We start from the raw sequence: 16,072 nt of genomic DNA on the forward strand, positions 1-16,072 counted from the left end.
ACAAAATAGATTGAAAATGATTGAAAGAAGAAAAATCCAACAAATACATCTTTAGGTAATAATATGGCATATTATTTCATGATTTTACTTTTCTAGGTAGATTTATAGTCTTTCACTATTTGCCTGAAAGCATTTTTCCTTTCAATTATAAATATTAGGTTTAAAGAGAGAATTTGGAAGTCTGAGGATGGTTTTGACTGATACAAGGAAATAACAGAAGGAAGCTGAAATAGAGGAGGAAATGAGAATAAAGGACCAATAGTGCCAAGGAAATCTGAAGATGTATTTAATATTCAGAGGATGTTCCCACTGTAACTCAACTCTTTGGCTTTCTTGTTAGGAGTATCTGAGCTCGTTTAGTTTCGTGGACTCCAGATCATATTCCTGGAGCCCTCATTTCCAGTTATGTTGATGAAGTGCACTCAGGTGATCTGGAGAAGTTAGGTTTTTGGGGCTGAATCTTGAGAATGTGCTGGATAAACCTGGCTGTTGTCCAGTTTTAAAAGATGAACTGGTACAAGGTCTGTGCCCCAGCTACTAGGTAATTGTGCAATCACAGATATAGTAAGAGACAATTCATTGACCTCTTGCTTGACAAATTTAGGGCCACCATACTTTGCTTGATTAGCACCAGTCTTCTTTGAAGGTTTCTATTGTGCAGTATAAGCAACTAGCCATTAATAGGGAGCTTCAGAGATCAACTTCCGCACACTCTACTGAATGGATGGGGTGGGTACCATCTTGAAACATTTAATCACCATCATTAGTAGGTAACACTGATACACTGAAGGGGCCATGGGCTGCTGGGAGATGGTTTTTTCTAGAAGGCACACTCATTTATTTTCATTATGTGGACAACTTTGATGGGGACACATAGTATTTTCTTAGTAACAAAATCTGGTCAGTAGAGTTGCCTGGGTTACCTGAGTCATTGCATTGTATAGGGGTATAGCATCTTTTTTTCTGGACAGCTGGAAGCCTGGGAGACTGAAAGTAGGAGAGATGTGGGTTGGCAGGTTGGTCTGATTAATATGTCCTATAATGGTTGGCCAGTACATTCTGCTACCCTAGTTGGAACCCTAAGTTATTCTATTGGACAAGATGTCTTGAAATTGCTTATTTGGCTTCAGTCATGCCAAATATGGGGCCACATATCTGATGTAATCCCCTTTGCATGAGCACATTAATTAAGCAATGGGTGCCTACTTATTCTAAGTAAAGTTGAAATTTGATACAGAACATTATTTTAACCTAGGACTTGAGCCATTTAGGCACTTAAGGCAGAAGATTATACCTTGGCATGGCTGTAAATACTTTATCATGCATTCTCTTTCCTAAGTCTCAGTCACCCCCTGGGACTCATAAACCCTCTAAAATTGTCCCAGGAAAGGTTTCTGCTGACCTATTATGGAATGATCTCTCCACTGACCTGCTAGTATCCAAATGGATTGGACACTCGTACTATCAAGACATGGGCTAACATCACCAGGGACTCAGCGGGACCTGACTTGAATAGCTTTCATGCCCAAAGGAGGCATTCCCAGCCTATGAGATGCAACGGAGAGTGACCACTTCTCTATGTTTCTCCTTGAAAAGAAGAAGATTTTCTAGAATAAAGTAGAATTGGCAAGCGAGAAAGGGCAGAGAAGGGCAGGCGCAGTGTGGAATTTCCTAAAGGGGATCTATCTCCTTCACCTCGTTTGTGAGAAGTAGAGTTGTAGATGGTGTGTCGTATGGGTGGGGAAAAGGGGCAGATAGAGCTCTCAAGAGACACAGAACTGCCAGGTTGTCCTGAGAGATGTCATTGATGGATTGAGTTGATACTGAGACACGGGAATAAGAGACAAGGGCATATATTTATTTGACTGTGGATAGATAAATGTATTCCATTTTTTAGTCATCATAATTTTTAATAGATCTCCTACAATAGATTGTAGCAGTGTTTCCTTCACTGTGGGTATCAAAAAAGATACATGCTTTTCATATTAGAATGTTCTACAACTTTACTTGTCCTTGGAGCAACTGTCTCCTAGATATCTAAACTTCATGAGCCATTTCAGTTCTCCATGAAATCATTGCCATGAACCTAACTTTCAACTTTGTGTACCTGTATTAGTTTTCTATAATTTGCTGTAACAAATTACCACAAGCTTAGTTGCTTAAAACAACACCAGTTTGTTACCTTATGGAGATAGGTATGGAGGTAGTTTGGTAATTGTGGAGGTCAGAAGTCCAATGAAGGTCTCACTGGCTAAAATTAACAGGTCAGCAGGCCTGTGTTCCTTTCTGAAAGTGTCCTTCTCACTATGCATCCCTCTGGCCTTGTTTGATCATCACATCTCCTTCTCTGATTACTCTTCCACCTCTCTCTCTGTGATGACGTTAAACCCACTTAAATAATCCAGCATAATCTCTCCACTTCAAGGTCCTCAATTGAATCACATCTGCAGAGTCCCTTTTGCCATGTAAAGTAACATCATCACAGGTTCTGGGATTAGAACATGAACAATATCGAGGGCTATTATTCCCCCTACCAATAAATGCCAAAAAATAAGGGTCTTGGCTGATAATGACTAAAATATGGATGAGTTTATTTGTTTTTTAGTATAATTCATATATAGGACATTCTTTGGGATTGGCTGGCTGGCAAAGGGTCTTTTGGACATCCCAATTATCATAAAAATAGGTTCAATAATTTAATTATATTTATAGAGTGGAACAAGATTCTGAATAAAAAGAATTGCTTAAGATTTGTTCCATCATTCTGAGAGAGGAGTCTGTGGAATCTTTTTGGAGAAAAAGTCTAAACTTCAAATGAGATGATCTCAGCAAGAATATTTGTCACGATCATCATGGCCTCAATTTTAAAATTTTAAAATTATTCTAGTCCATAAAAGAATATAATTATGAGTTAAAGAGTTTACTCTGTAATTATTAGAAAAATAAACTGGACATGATATTATGATGAACATATGTGGTTTTCTGAAACATATGATATGAATTTTTACCCTTAAGCATATAAATTTTAAAGTATTTTTGTATTTTTGTGCCTTTGTTGAAGTGATTGATTAAGGAGAGTAGGGAATTCTTCCTATAACAATGAATTTTTATTTATTTATTTTTTGGGGTCGGGGAGCTTTTTCACAAAGGTTGTCAATTGTTTCCATGCATTAAAGAATGAGTTTGGGCTACCCACTTTATGGATTTTGGTCTCCTGTGACTTACAGAGTTTTGACTTCTGTTAAATCACCGGTTTGTTTAACTTAGGCCTGACAGGTGGATGCTCCCAAATACTTTGTTAGTTCATTTTTTTAAAAGGAAGAAAACTGTAATTGTACTGTTCACAAATTCAACTCCTGTTTTAGCATGAGATTTGAGATCAAGAAGTATATATAGGAAGAGCTCAGAAAGAGCGAGGTCAGAGCTAATAATGCCATTATGTTATTACTGGAAAAATTAAGCCGTGGTGTTAGAAATACAATATTTCAGGAATATGCTTAAATAATTATATGCACCTTAGATTTAAAAATTCTATTTCTTAAGAGGGGCAGGGTAATGTGACGTGAAGAGCTCAGACTCTGGACCCAGATTGCCTGGGTCAAAATCTTTGGCTTTGTCCTTTACTAGATATAGGCAGACCCTTCTACCCAACTTGGCTTCATTTTTCTCACCTGTAAAATGGAGGAGGAAACTAAACAAATGTATATACATAAAGCACTTGGGGAAATGGCTGATCCATGGTAAATAAATAAAAGTTTTTGCTATGATGATTATTGTTGTTATTATTATTAAGCTTTAGGGTAAAAGTATTCATTAAGTAATCATTACTAAACATCTACTAAGTAGTAGCCACTTTTTATGGCTTAACAAATCATTAAATTAACCAGATTGGCAGTAGAAACAATTTAATGTTACAATAACATTTCATAACCAGTAATACATTGCGGTTACCTTTTTATTAGTATTCCATTTGAATAAGTCAACTAAAACCAGATTTGCCTCTTTCTTAAAAATTAGAAAGCAGATGCTTATTATTTGGGAGGGAATAAGCAGGAATTGCTCAAAATATTCGTCATCTAATAGAAGCATAATGCCACCCATTCCTTGAAGTAAAAGGTAGAAAATCCCTTTCAGATCTGTGTCCCTCATCAAATTGAGGGCTCCCAGGGACAAAGTGGGAATTTCAAGTGAAGCCCTGGGATTTTTTCTTTTTTTACCCTCACCCAAGGACATGCTTATTGATTTTAGAGAGAGAGGAATGGAGGGAAAGAAAGATAGATGTGAGAGCTTAACATTGATTGGTTGCCTCTCATACGTGCCCCAACCAGTAGTCGAACTTGTGAATTTTCAATTTACGAGATGACACTCCAACCAATTGGCTACGATGGACTTTTTTTTTTTTTAATTGTTAAAGTACATGCTAACCACGTTTAACTGTGGCAGAGAAAGAAGATCCCAGTTTAGGCGTTTATATGTATATGCACCCTTGGCTCCCAGGCCCCCTTTAGTTCTGTCTTTCCAGCCCAGCCATGAGAAGGAGCAGGGCACCTCTGCTCTAACTACAGTCTGTGTGCTCGGCTTCCCAGCCTGGAAAACGCAGGTGTTGCGAGCCACGCCCAGGCATCGGCGTGAAGCCGGGAGGGCGCGGGGGATGACTGTGCGCTGTATGAAAGTCCAGGTGCGAGGATTAGTCAGCGTGCTCTCTTCTGTTCCCTCTGCTTCCAAAATCCACCTCTAACTTTTCCTGTTCGCTCCACCTTCCCCTGCTTGTTTTCAGTCTGTCACTTCTTTCCCGAGCCCTCCGTCAGCCTTGCTTTCCCTCGTGGTCACTCTGTTCTCCTTGTCTTCACCAGGTTTTATGAATTCAAAACCCCTGAAGACTCTCTTTTATTCTTTGCTGTGTTCCTCTTCTTTCTAATACTGACTCGTAGCTGCAGTTCCCAAAACAAAACAGTTTTACCACACCCGTCATTGTGTATTTCTCAACTTAACTTTGGCGGGACCTACGGAATATTATTTTGGAAGTTTTATTTTGAAAGCTGTTATTTTTAGGAACTTCATAGTTTGTGGACTACAGTACAGAACATGCTGGAATTAGTAACAAGGGCAAAGATTTGCACACCACCTCCAAGCCATCTAAAAAGTACTGGGTCCTATCCACTATCCTTAAAATATGTATGATTAACAATTGCATGAAGGCCTACAAGTTCTGAAGCATCTTGCCTGTGAGGCTGGCCATTTAAGAGGTGAGTGCAAAACAGGAAGATGTGAGATTTATGATTTTAAAGCTAATTGGAAGAACCAAGACCTCCCTAAAAAAGAGTTCCCTTAATGAAGCAACTCGGCGCATTGTTCAGGGGAAGCCATGTGGAGGTTGATTTTTGGAATTTGGTGTAAATTAGATCAAACCTTCAATCTCCTCCTACCAGTTCGTGTTCAGAGACAGTATTTTCCATTACCCTTTCATTTTCACAAGTATAGTATAACTAGTTTAGAGCCAAAGAGAGATACGGTAGTTAAGATGGGAAGTGATATACTCAACACAGGTCCAATCCTTTTCGGCCCCTGCGGAGAGGACGGAGCAGCAGCCTCGGGGGCTTGCCAGATCACCACGTCATTTCAAGTTTGTCGAGCACCTACCACAATGTGAAAGTGCGGCAGTTGGCCTTGATCATGAAACTGTAGACTAGGAGTGCGAGATGAGACGTTAAAGGCTTTCTAGTCCCGTGGGTCCCTGACTTTTGGGTGAGAAACTAGGTAAGAATATTATTTGCGGGCTGTCAAGGACATACACAAAAATCTGACTTTGCTAATACTATGCGAAGTGAAATAAACCAGACTCAAAGGACAAGGACATGATGCCACTTGAATGATGCACCTCGCCTCGTCAAACTCAGAAAGACAGAAAGTAGAGCATGGTTGCCAGGGGCTGGTGAGAGAGGAAGATGGGCTAATGTCAATGTTTAGCAGGTACGGGGTTTCAGCTTGTGATGATGAGAAGCTCTGGAGATGGATGGTTGGGGGGTGTTGCACAGCAGTATGAGTGAACTTAATACCACAGACCTGTATGTTTAAAATGCTTAATGTTATGGTGTATCTATTTTACCACAAAAAAGAATCTGCCGTCTACTGTCATTCACTGTTGCATGAAAAGAAGTTTTCACATCAAAAAGAAAAGAGAGAAAAAAGACAAGAATGGAAGAACAAAAGAAAGGAAAGGGCAGGTTAAAGAATATCTCTAGAAAATGATCAAATGTAACTTTTTGGAAAAAAAAACCAATTCATTGTTCTTTATTTTCCCTCTTTGTCACAGAATGGACTGGTGCTGACTGGTTCATGACTGCAAACCACTGTAATTTAAAAATTACCGTAGTACAGTTCTCTCATTTTGCAGTTAAAAATTCAGGTGCAGAGGGAAGTGTCTTATGCAAATACCACACGGTATTTTGTGACTGGGATAGTCATTTCATGACTTACAGAAGAATGTTTTTTCTACTGCCATACCCATTATTACAGGAAATTTGCTTTGTAGTTTTAGTGTTTTATTAAAGCTGCATTGCTATTGGTTTCATTTATTCTGTGTGCCAGACATTGTGAATATTTTCTTTTTATTTATCAGATCTTTATATAGTGCTTATTAGGAGCAAGGCATTGTTCCAAGTGCCTTACAAATAAATAGTAACTCATAAATTTACAATAATGGTAAGAGATAGGTACAATTATTATCCTCATTTCAAAAATAGGGAAACTGAGGCCCAGATTGCTTGGATGCCAAGTTTTGGTGTATGTCTTAGTCAGCTTAGGATGTGATAACAAAATGCCATAGACTGGGTGGCTTAAATGACAGACATTTATTTCTCATAGGTCTGGAAGCTGGGAAGTCCAAGATCAAGGTGTTATCAGGTTGAGTTCCTGTTGAGGGCCCACCTCCTGGTTTGTAGGTGCTGCCTCTTGCAGTGCCCTCCCATGGCCTTCCCGTGGCGTGTGTGCCTGGAGAGAGCAAGACCTCCCTGTTTTTCTCTTCTAAAAAGGCCGCTAATCTCATCACAAAGGCCCCACCCTGACCGAATCTAATCCTGATTACTTCCCAAAGGCTTCACTTTCTGATACTGTCACATTGGGGGTTAGGGCTTTAATATATAAATTTTGGTGGGGTTGGGGGGACACCCACATTGAGTTCACCATAAGAGTGTGCATATTAATTTTCTTTAGCTCATAAAAAAATCCATAAACTGAACATGTTGCTTATGGATGTAATTTACATATGTTAGTATGAAGCCCTTAGGATCCCAGTACAGTGCAAGTCTAAGTGAAAGGTATAGGTCAAAGAGACCTAAAAACTAAGCCTACAGAGTGAAAAAACAGAGCAAGCACATCCCCAGGGCTGCACTGCCCAGCTGCGGTAACGTGGTGGTAGAGTAGTGACCGTGAGAGTGTTGTGACTGTTGCACGTTGAATTGGTAATAACCTTGATGGTGATTTACCGATAATTGTTTTGAGGAACATTTTTCAGGAGGGAAAAGTCAGAATAATCTGTACAGGAAAGTGAATCAGAAAATGCAAATCCAATAGCATCAGCAGAACCCTCTGTTTTATTAGAGTTGGGATACCTAGTGGAGAAATGTAGTCAATTTATATTTGGACCTTTTTCAGATGAGTTTTATTTGCTATTTAGGCAAGGATTCAAAACTTCTAAACTATTTGTATTCCTTGATTTTTTTTTCAACTTGCTTCTTATAACTAGCAAGCAATGCCAAGTCAGTATTGTATTTCTGTCTTTTCTTTGTCATAACTCTCAGAACAAGTAGTTGGTATTAAAGAATGAGAAAAAGCCTTTACTTGAGACATTCATAAGAAGAAAAAAAAGTTGTAGGTGCTCACCTCTCCAATAGCATTTCATGGAATCATTCTTGACCTTCCTGTTCTTCTCAGAAAAAGCATCAAACTATTGGAGACCTTTTCACAATGGTTTCTTTAGTTCAGTGAAGACAGTGTTGCCAGTGTGTAACAAAATAGTTATTTGCAATGATAGAAAAACATCACAAACATCTTTTAAAACATGTGGAGCCTATAGAAAGAAAAAAAAATAGACAACCTGGATTTTATGAAACGAGAACCAGAAAGTTCCCCCTAGAAAAAGTGTGTGTCCAAGATTCAAAGGCTACCTTGTGGTCAAGGAAATTTAGGTGGAGGACAAGTGGGCTATAGATGTTCTAAGCTGGCTGGAAATATTGTCACCTTTCCAGCCGGCCTCCCACCTGTAAACTTCACAGAGTTGTCCACTGTGCAAATCTCCAGCTCAGAAGTGGAGTGATTGAAATTCAACATGTATGAATCCGAATATTACTTTTAAAAAACATACCTTCACAACCAGCCGTTTCATCAAAAAGGCTAAAGGGAGAAACAGTTTTTCCAGATCTAAGCACAGTCCTAAGAGCCTGTGTAAATCTTGGTGGTTGAAGAGTGGAGTCTTTTTCTTATCAATACGAACATTCTGGAAATGGCTGATTTTGAGAAAGAGTTGCCATGTCGACCTTTTCCCCATCTTGTTTTTCACTCAGAAATTGATGCTGTTACTGGAACAATATGGGTAAGAGCCTGTCTCCAACATGTAATTTTTTCCATCTATTGTCTCCATGGTTTTACATTGTTTAACAGCTTTTGAAAAGGCCTCAGAAGAACAGTGGAATACAGGAGGGAAAAAAAATCACAATCGTTATGAGATTCACTTAGTTTAGCCTTGAAGGTATTCAAACAGAAAAAAAACATCCAATGTCAAAATACTTTTACTTCTCTGACCACCTTAATGAAACTGTTTATTACCTTTTAGTCACTTCTTGCAGGAATACCCTTACTAGTAGGTAACCTTTAGATTTCCTAGGTAAAAGTAAACCATTTCGAGAAAGTGTTCTCTTTGCTGAAACAGCATTATTTCCAATAAGCAAGCCACTCATTCATGTAGTCCGTCATTTAATGAACAGTTGCTGAGTGCATACTATGAGCTTAGGAGCTATGCTATATGTAGGAGACTTCAAAACACAGATCTTATATCATGGAATTCTCTCTTTCAGATAAATTTCACCTGAAGTTTGCTAATAGAAAATGACCGCTAACATGACCTATCAAAGTGTAATCTCTAAAGCATACAAATGAATAGTCCATCTTTAAGGCAGTGTGTTGCTACCAATTTGAAATTCCATCTTAGGCAGCTCAGAGACTTTGTATTGAATTAAAGAGGAATACAGAATGTTTTGTGATCCCTATGCAATACTTAGAATGTGGTCAATGGCCTTTTCCCATTGGAAGAAAGGTAAGGACTTAGGAAGCTTTCTTGGAGAGAGCGAGTCTTAATCAAGCACGTCTCTGGTCCCCTGGTCAGCTCTCGTCATGGCTTATTAAGATTTAACCGATTTATTAGTGAAGTGGTCTTGTCAGGAGGGGCCCAAGTGCCTTTATTTTCTGAGTCTCCAGCCTGTCATTTGCCATGTTGCAAAATGGGCACCTTGTGTGCACTCAGTGAGACGGCTCCCTGGCACCCATAGATATTGGCCAGCCTGCATACTTAGTTGGGGGCCTTCAGGGTTTTCCAAGACAACGCCTGGTTGATTCATTTCTGAATCTTAAGTATTGACATTTGTGTAAAAACATGGGAGTGTGTAGGGCAGGAAGTTCAGAGCAATCAGCTTTCCTTGGAAAATATTTTTCTTTTTCAATTTTGTGGCTATTTTTAAAAAGGCATGTTAGAAACTTTAGTTAGTTTAAAGATGAGTATGTGTTTTCCTTTCATGATGCCACACAATCATTTTCAGTAAAGACTAAAAGAAACCGCCTTTTTTGTTGTCTAGCCAATAACTTACTAAAATGAGCCGGGCTGATTTACAGGTCTGGGTTGTGGTGACGGAAAGCAGAACTTAGGGAGGTTTCTTTTTTATTTTTTTTTCAATGTGAACGATCAGAGTTTCTGATGGACAAGGAGAAGCTGTCCCAAGCTCTCGCAGCAGCAGGGGAGGGTGGGCTGGGAGGCTGGGACGGCTGGGCTTGACAGCCTCCTCCCTTAATCCCTGCAGCTACTGATGCTCACGTACTTTCTCCCCAAAAGCCAATGCTAATTTAATGTGTATGGAAATTATCTATTCTGAGTCAAGGGTTGCTTTCCTTGTTACTGGTACTGTAATGGCTTGGCAGCGTTTCACCGTTTTTTTTTTACGTCTGGTTCAGGTTAACGTGTGTTAATTCCATCTCACAAAAAAACCCAAACAAACATAAATTTCATAGGATCTGCTTGGCATCTGGCAGTATTTCACAGAACTACCTAATTCATGTATTGAAATCGAGAGTAAAGATGACCCATCTTGAATTGATACAATGTTCTGGCCCTGCCGCGCACTAGCCGAGTCACCTTGGGCAATTCACTGACCTTCTCTGAGCACTGGATCTTTGAAACGGGGATTAAATTAGAACATCTCTGAATTCATTCTAGCTCTGAAGGAACTTAGAGATTTGGGACTTGATGTACATGTCCGAATTGCTCCAAGGTTCTACCTTCAGCTTTCTGAGAACTTTCAAACACCATTGGAAACACTGAGAGACGCTGCAGGAAGATGGACATTGGGTCCACCAAGTGTCCAGGATGAGAGACAGGAGCTGGGGGTGCACAGGTGACCCCCCAGGGAGGCAAGAAGTTTCCCCCAAGGTGGGCGAGAAAGGCCACTTCCCAGTGAAACAGCTGCTCCACAGAGCTAAGCTTTCTGAAGACACTCTGATCTTGGAGACCAGATTACTACGCCATGAAGAAGAGACTGGCGGTTCTTGTCAGAAGTCATGGGAAACCACTTGAATCAGGATCATTTTCCTCAGCTGGTAACTCATTAGGGCATAAAATGGAGGTGATCTAGATAGTTCCATGGATGTTTGAATAAGATATTTAGCTCTCCAATGATACCCATTTACACTGATAGGTATTATCACTATACATGATATGGGTTGTGATGTGCACTAGGATTTCAAGCAGCTTAATAAATAATACTGCTTTAGTCCTCTTCTGAATTTTGGACCATTTTGAACCATTGGAGACTAGAGTATTTCAGCCGATACATTGGAGACAAGCCATTCAAGATCAGAATGGCTTTAGATTTGCACCCCAGGAGGCTTACTAACCCCCCTCCAAATTGAAATTATCCTCTGAACCCATGGCGCCTCCCCCGACCCCCATACTGGGACAAAGTGCACCCCAAGAAGGGAAGGTAGAGATAGAGGGTGTCAGAATTGAGGAGATAGGCTGGCTCCAAAGGCCAAAAATGTGCAGCTGTTTTTTCCAAAACTCATCCATCAGAAAAGTTGCCGAAAAGAGGTGCAAGAGCCGTCAGGCCAGGAATGTTCTCTGGCTAAAGTGCCTTCACTTGGAATTTCAGGGTGTGGGGAAAGGAGCTTCCTTCTAACAATTAGCTCAAACTCATTGTACTGGGAGTTGTGGAGAAAAAGTATAAAGGAAGTGTATATTCAACAAGTATTTATTAAATGCCTACCAAGCACTTTTCTGTGTTCTGAGATATAGTAGAGAACAAGACATACAAGGTCCCTTTTCTTATCGAGCTTACATTCTTGGGTGGGAGAGGGTGGTCAAAAATAAATAAACATATAAATAATTTCAAATATTCATAAGTACCTTAAAGTAATTAAAACAGGATAATATGACAGAGGACAGTTGGGGATAGGGGGAGGGAAGGGGACTCACGGTATAGGGTGAGCAGGTAAGGTCACTCTCAGGAGATGACAAATGAGCTGAGGAGCCAGCCACATGAACACCTGGGGGGTGAGGGTCAGCGGCAGCAGCCAGTTCCAAGCCCCTGATACACGGATGGGCTTGGTGGGCCCGAGGGGCAGAAGAAAGGCCAGTGGGTATGGAGCACAGTGAGCGTGGGTGCTTGGGTGCCCGGTCGGAGAGGAGGGCGGGGGCCAGGTCACCTGGGCATTCGAGGTCCCCTCCTCGTGTAACAGAAAGCCACTAGAGGATTTCAGCAGATACATTTGAATCACCTGAAGAACTTGTTACACTGGAGGCTCTGGCTCAGTAGGCATAGGGTGGGGCCTGAGATTCTGCATTTCTAACGGCTTCCAGGTGATGCAGCCGGTCCATGGACCCATGTTTGAAAACATTGCTTGGACTTCCTGGTGGAGAATGGAGGATGCCTTGCAGAGGCTCAGGAGTAGGAGCAGGGAGACCAGCTAGAAGGTGCTGTAGTACAGCAAGGGCACTGACTCTCAGCATCGTGTGGCTGAGGCCGGATCTCCCAGAATAGAGGTGCCGGGAGGTTCCACTCAAGGGTGCTTGCACAGGAATGTGCCCGGCATTCCATTTCAGTAAGTGCTGATTGTTTTTCAACACGTATTTCAATAAGGCTACTATTGTTCACCAAGTGTCTTCTGTGGTCTAGATCAGAGCTCCGCAAGCTGTCATGCACACAGGAATCACCTGGGCATCCTGTAAAACGTACGCTCCGATAGAACAGGTCTGAGGTGGAGCCTGGGAATCTGCTTTTGTAACAGGTGCTGTTAGTGTGCAGAGCACACACTCAGCTCTACCCCCGTGGTTTTCAGGTCATGCTGTGAGGATGAGTCACCTGGGTAGATTTGAAAACTTCCAATGTTTGGATCACACTTGAGAGGAATTATCCGACTCTCTGGGGGAGGAGCCAGAAGTGGATTTTTAAAGGAAGTTCCCCAAGAGATGCTAATGGGTAGTGAGGCTGAGAACCTCCGAGCAAGAGGCTTTCTCCCATTTCCCTGGGACGGAGCTGGTACTGTTGTTTCCACTGCACAGACAGGGTAAGTAGGGGCCAACTCACTTGCAAAGGTGGCCAGTTGAGTGATGGAGAGTTTAGCTGAGTTTTCCTGATCTCCAGATTCAGTAATTCCCTCCTTCCCTGTGTTGGGTGGGACTCACTGGGCTAAGTGGTGAAGGGAACATGGTATGGGACAGAGTCTAGACAGAAATACAGCTTTTTCAACAGAGGGCGTCTTGTACAGGAGATTGGTTACAGTGGTGTGGAGGGGGCAGAGAGGACAGTTGCAGAAGGAATAAAAAGCAAAGGACAGTTGTTGCAGAAGGGACAAAAGGAAGGGCTATCCCAGAGAGCAGGAAATCACCGTGGTCTTGGGCTGGCTATGAACTTGCGCCTTGTATTGCATGGCTGGGGACGCTGCTTCTCATGGTCACACAATGACCCCTGGACCCTAAAAGCCCACACCCCACTTGAATCCAAGCCCTGTTTGAAAAAAAACTGTCCATAGGAATATGGGGTTTGACCTGTGCATTTGGTTTGAAGGTCATATATCTGAGGTGCACGTCTCCTGTATGTGTAAAAAATGGGATAGTTGCTCTGAACACTGAAACTTTGAGCTGTTGGTCATGTCCGAGTGGTCACCAGCAAGACAGAAGTAGATACTGTTTGTTGGCACAGAAGCCTCTTCTGCTCTGGGCCCTTCTCCTGTGAGCCTTTCTGCCTGTGAAGCCCTAGCGACTGGAAACCCAGATCCCCGATTTCGCCTTTTTCCTGCATTCACAGACTTGACCCCTTTGGAGATTAGCCTTCTCTGCTGTGAAGTGGGTGGCCTTACCCTGCTGTCCCTGCCGGCGTCTGTTAACAACAGCTTGCCTTTGTGCTTGGCCGCGCCTGCCTTCTGAAACTGGAAATTCATCAATGACCGAGAAACTTTTGAAAGGAAAAAAAGAACTTTAAGATGATACCACTAGCTGTTCTTGATATTTTGGTCGATTAAAAAAAAAAAGACTAGTAAGATTTCAAATAGAATAAAAATGTCTTTCTCATAACTTATGGATAAAATACTTTTTTTAAAGGAGAGAAAGATCACCTTTTATTAAGTGATACATTAAAAACTGAAGTTACAAAATTTCGTATGGCATCAGTAATTAATTTGCATCCGTAAAAATTCCTATACCTGCATTTATTTACATAATTTCCTTCTCATGATTAAGTTAATACTTAGGAAAAGAAGAAATGATTGCCATATATATATGTGTATATACACACACGTGTGTGTGTGTGTGTGTGTGTGTGTGTGTGTGTATATATATATATATTTGGTCAGAATTTCACCCTTTCTTAATTTCCATCTTTAGGAAAAAATTATATTCTTTGGAACTAGGGAGAGAGAAAAATCCCAATAAATTGATAGATTCTTTTTGTTATTTCAGGTTCCACTTGATTGATACACTATTTGATAATTACCATTTAAAAGTTTTCAAGAACTTTTCATTTTCTGTCTTTGCTATGCCTTATAATTTGCCCAGGGATACCTACTTTTGCTCATCGAATGTCAGAACAGACAGCAAGCTGCGGCCAGCTTTCCTGTGCGGAGGGAGCCAGAGCTCTGCTGCGTTTCTGTGTGCATCTGAGCAGGTTTTCTGAATTATTTTGTCTGGTCCGCCTAGAACAAACAGCAGTCTAAGAGGAATAAGAATGACAGCTTAACATTTAAATACTACAAGAGCAGTCAGTTAGTGACAAGTCAACCCAAAGGGCTTCACAGACCGTTAGTTGGTGCTTTCGGACTCATCCCTAGAACGTTTAAAGCCTGTCATTAGGGCAGAGAGAATATCAGTGAAGTAGCAAAGATTGGTTTTCATTGCTTTTTGGGAAAAACCAAGATAAACTTCAGTTAATTTGTTGTGCAGGCATGAAGAGGCTTTCCAACCATCGTTTCTCATTTGTGTTTTGAAATAAAAGTCATGCAGTCCCATGCATGTACCTGCTATATGCAATCGTTGTATGCCAGCCATGATCTTATTCACAAGATACAGCTGTACATGAGATCGTGTTGCAAAAACTATGGTTTGAGTTTCTTGTGCTTTAAATGAGAAGAGCACGAAGGAGGAACAGGTTCTGACGGCGAGTTGTTGTGGAGGTGGTTGGCTGACATGGGCGAGATGTGTTGCCTTTCCAAAGGGAATTAAGAGGTGTCGTGTCTCTAGAGGCGTGCGGAACCCGAGGAGGGCTGAGGGGCGCCCCTTCCCATCTGCAGAGCTCTTCACCTGTGGTCATCCTGAGGCAGCGAGAATGTGATTTCAATCATGGACTTTATTTTGCAGGAGTATTTGATATGTTTAAAAAGTGTCAGGCCGTTTCCTTGGGAGGCAAATGCTTGCACTTGGCCTTAATTCATACCCTTGGAGCCAGCAAATTCAGCATGGCCCTAGTCTGTGTATTTTAAGAGGTTTCTTATAACAGGGCTGGTCTGTGGCGATACTGGTGAGTAGCACTTAGAGGGTTTACAAACCACTCTGTCGCGGTGACGACATACTCAGTGTGGTTCTGGAAGCTAAATAAAACACAGGAAAGAGATATTAAATAAAATAAAGAACACACCTATGTAATTATTGCCAGAAATGAAAGTTTGAAACCTTAAATTTGAGTGTGGCCTGGGCACCTGAAGATTCCTGTAGATAAACAAACATCATTTCCCATATTAAAATGTCAGGAAAGAAACGTCTGTATCAAGAGGCTTTTTTAGATCAAATATTCTGAAAACATTTTGACTGACCCTAGGAGACACAGGGAGCAGATGTTGAGTGAGACAGGTGTCCACAAAAGAAACGACCCTTTCTTAGTGACTTTGTTTACCACTGTGTAGGTCTGCAGAAACTTTTCCTACCTTCTGGAGATGATTGCCCAAAGCCTTTTCAGTATAAAATTATGTGCATGCCATGTGGCATGGGGGTTGGAATGATAGCCTTTCATTGTTAGAAGGTGACCTCGACAACCATTTTTGCAACCCTCAAAATTAGTTTCACACGCATCATATTTGTGCAAAAGCAGCCCGCCTGTGCCAATGCCACTCGTTTTTGGCCAGTTTTGGTCAAGAGAGACTGACCGTTATAGTCAAACTGTTTTGTGCTTTAAAATGCAAGTCTCTTTAAAATCTGAAACTACATTTTTCCTTTAAAGGGATTGATTCTTTAATGACAATGATTCAGTCAATCTCATTGTCATTGGAGGTTAAGGGACACCCTTCTCCCACAGTTATATTCTAACTCTGGTCTGGATTTTTCTGC

The 16,072-nt window shown here is 41.1% G+C and overlaps 1 protein-coding gene across 2 annotated transcripts in view; it reads left to right on the forward strand.

The window, feature by feature from the left end:
* Positions 1-16,072, forward strand: part of UST (uronyl 2-sulfotransferase) — a 261,603-nt gene that overhangs the window by 65,639 nt on the left and 179,892 nt on the right. The window lies entirely within an intron of this gene.

The sequence above is a fragment of the Pteronotus mesoamericanus genome, unplaced genomic scaffold (assembly GCF_021234165.1).
Source record: "Pteronotus mesoamericanus isolate MK-2021 breed Mesoamerican mustached bat unplaced genomic scaffold, CSHL_Meso_final contig_20, whole genome shotgun sequence".
NCBI classification, from domain to species: Eukaryota; Metazoa; Chordata; class Mammalia; order Chiroptera; family Mormoopidae; genus Pteronotus; species Pteronotus mesoamericanus.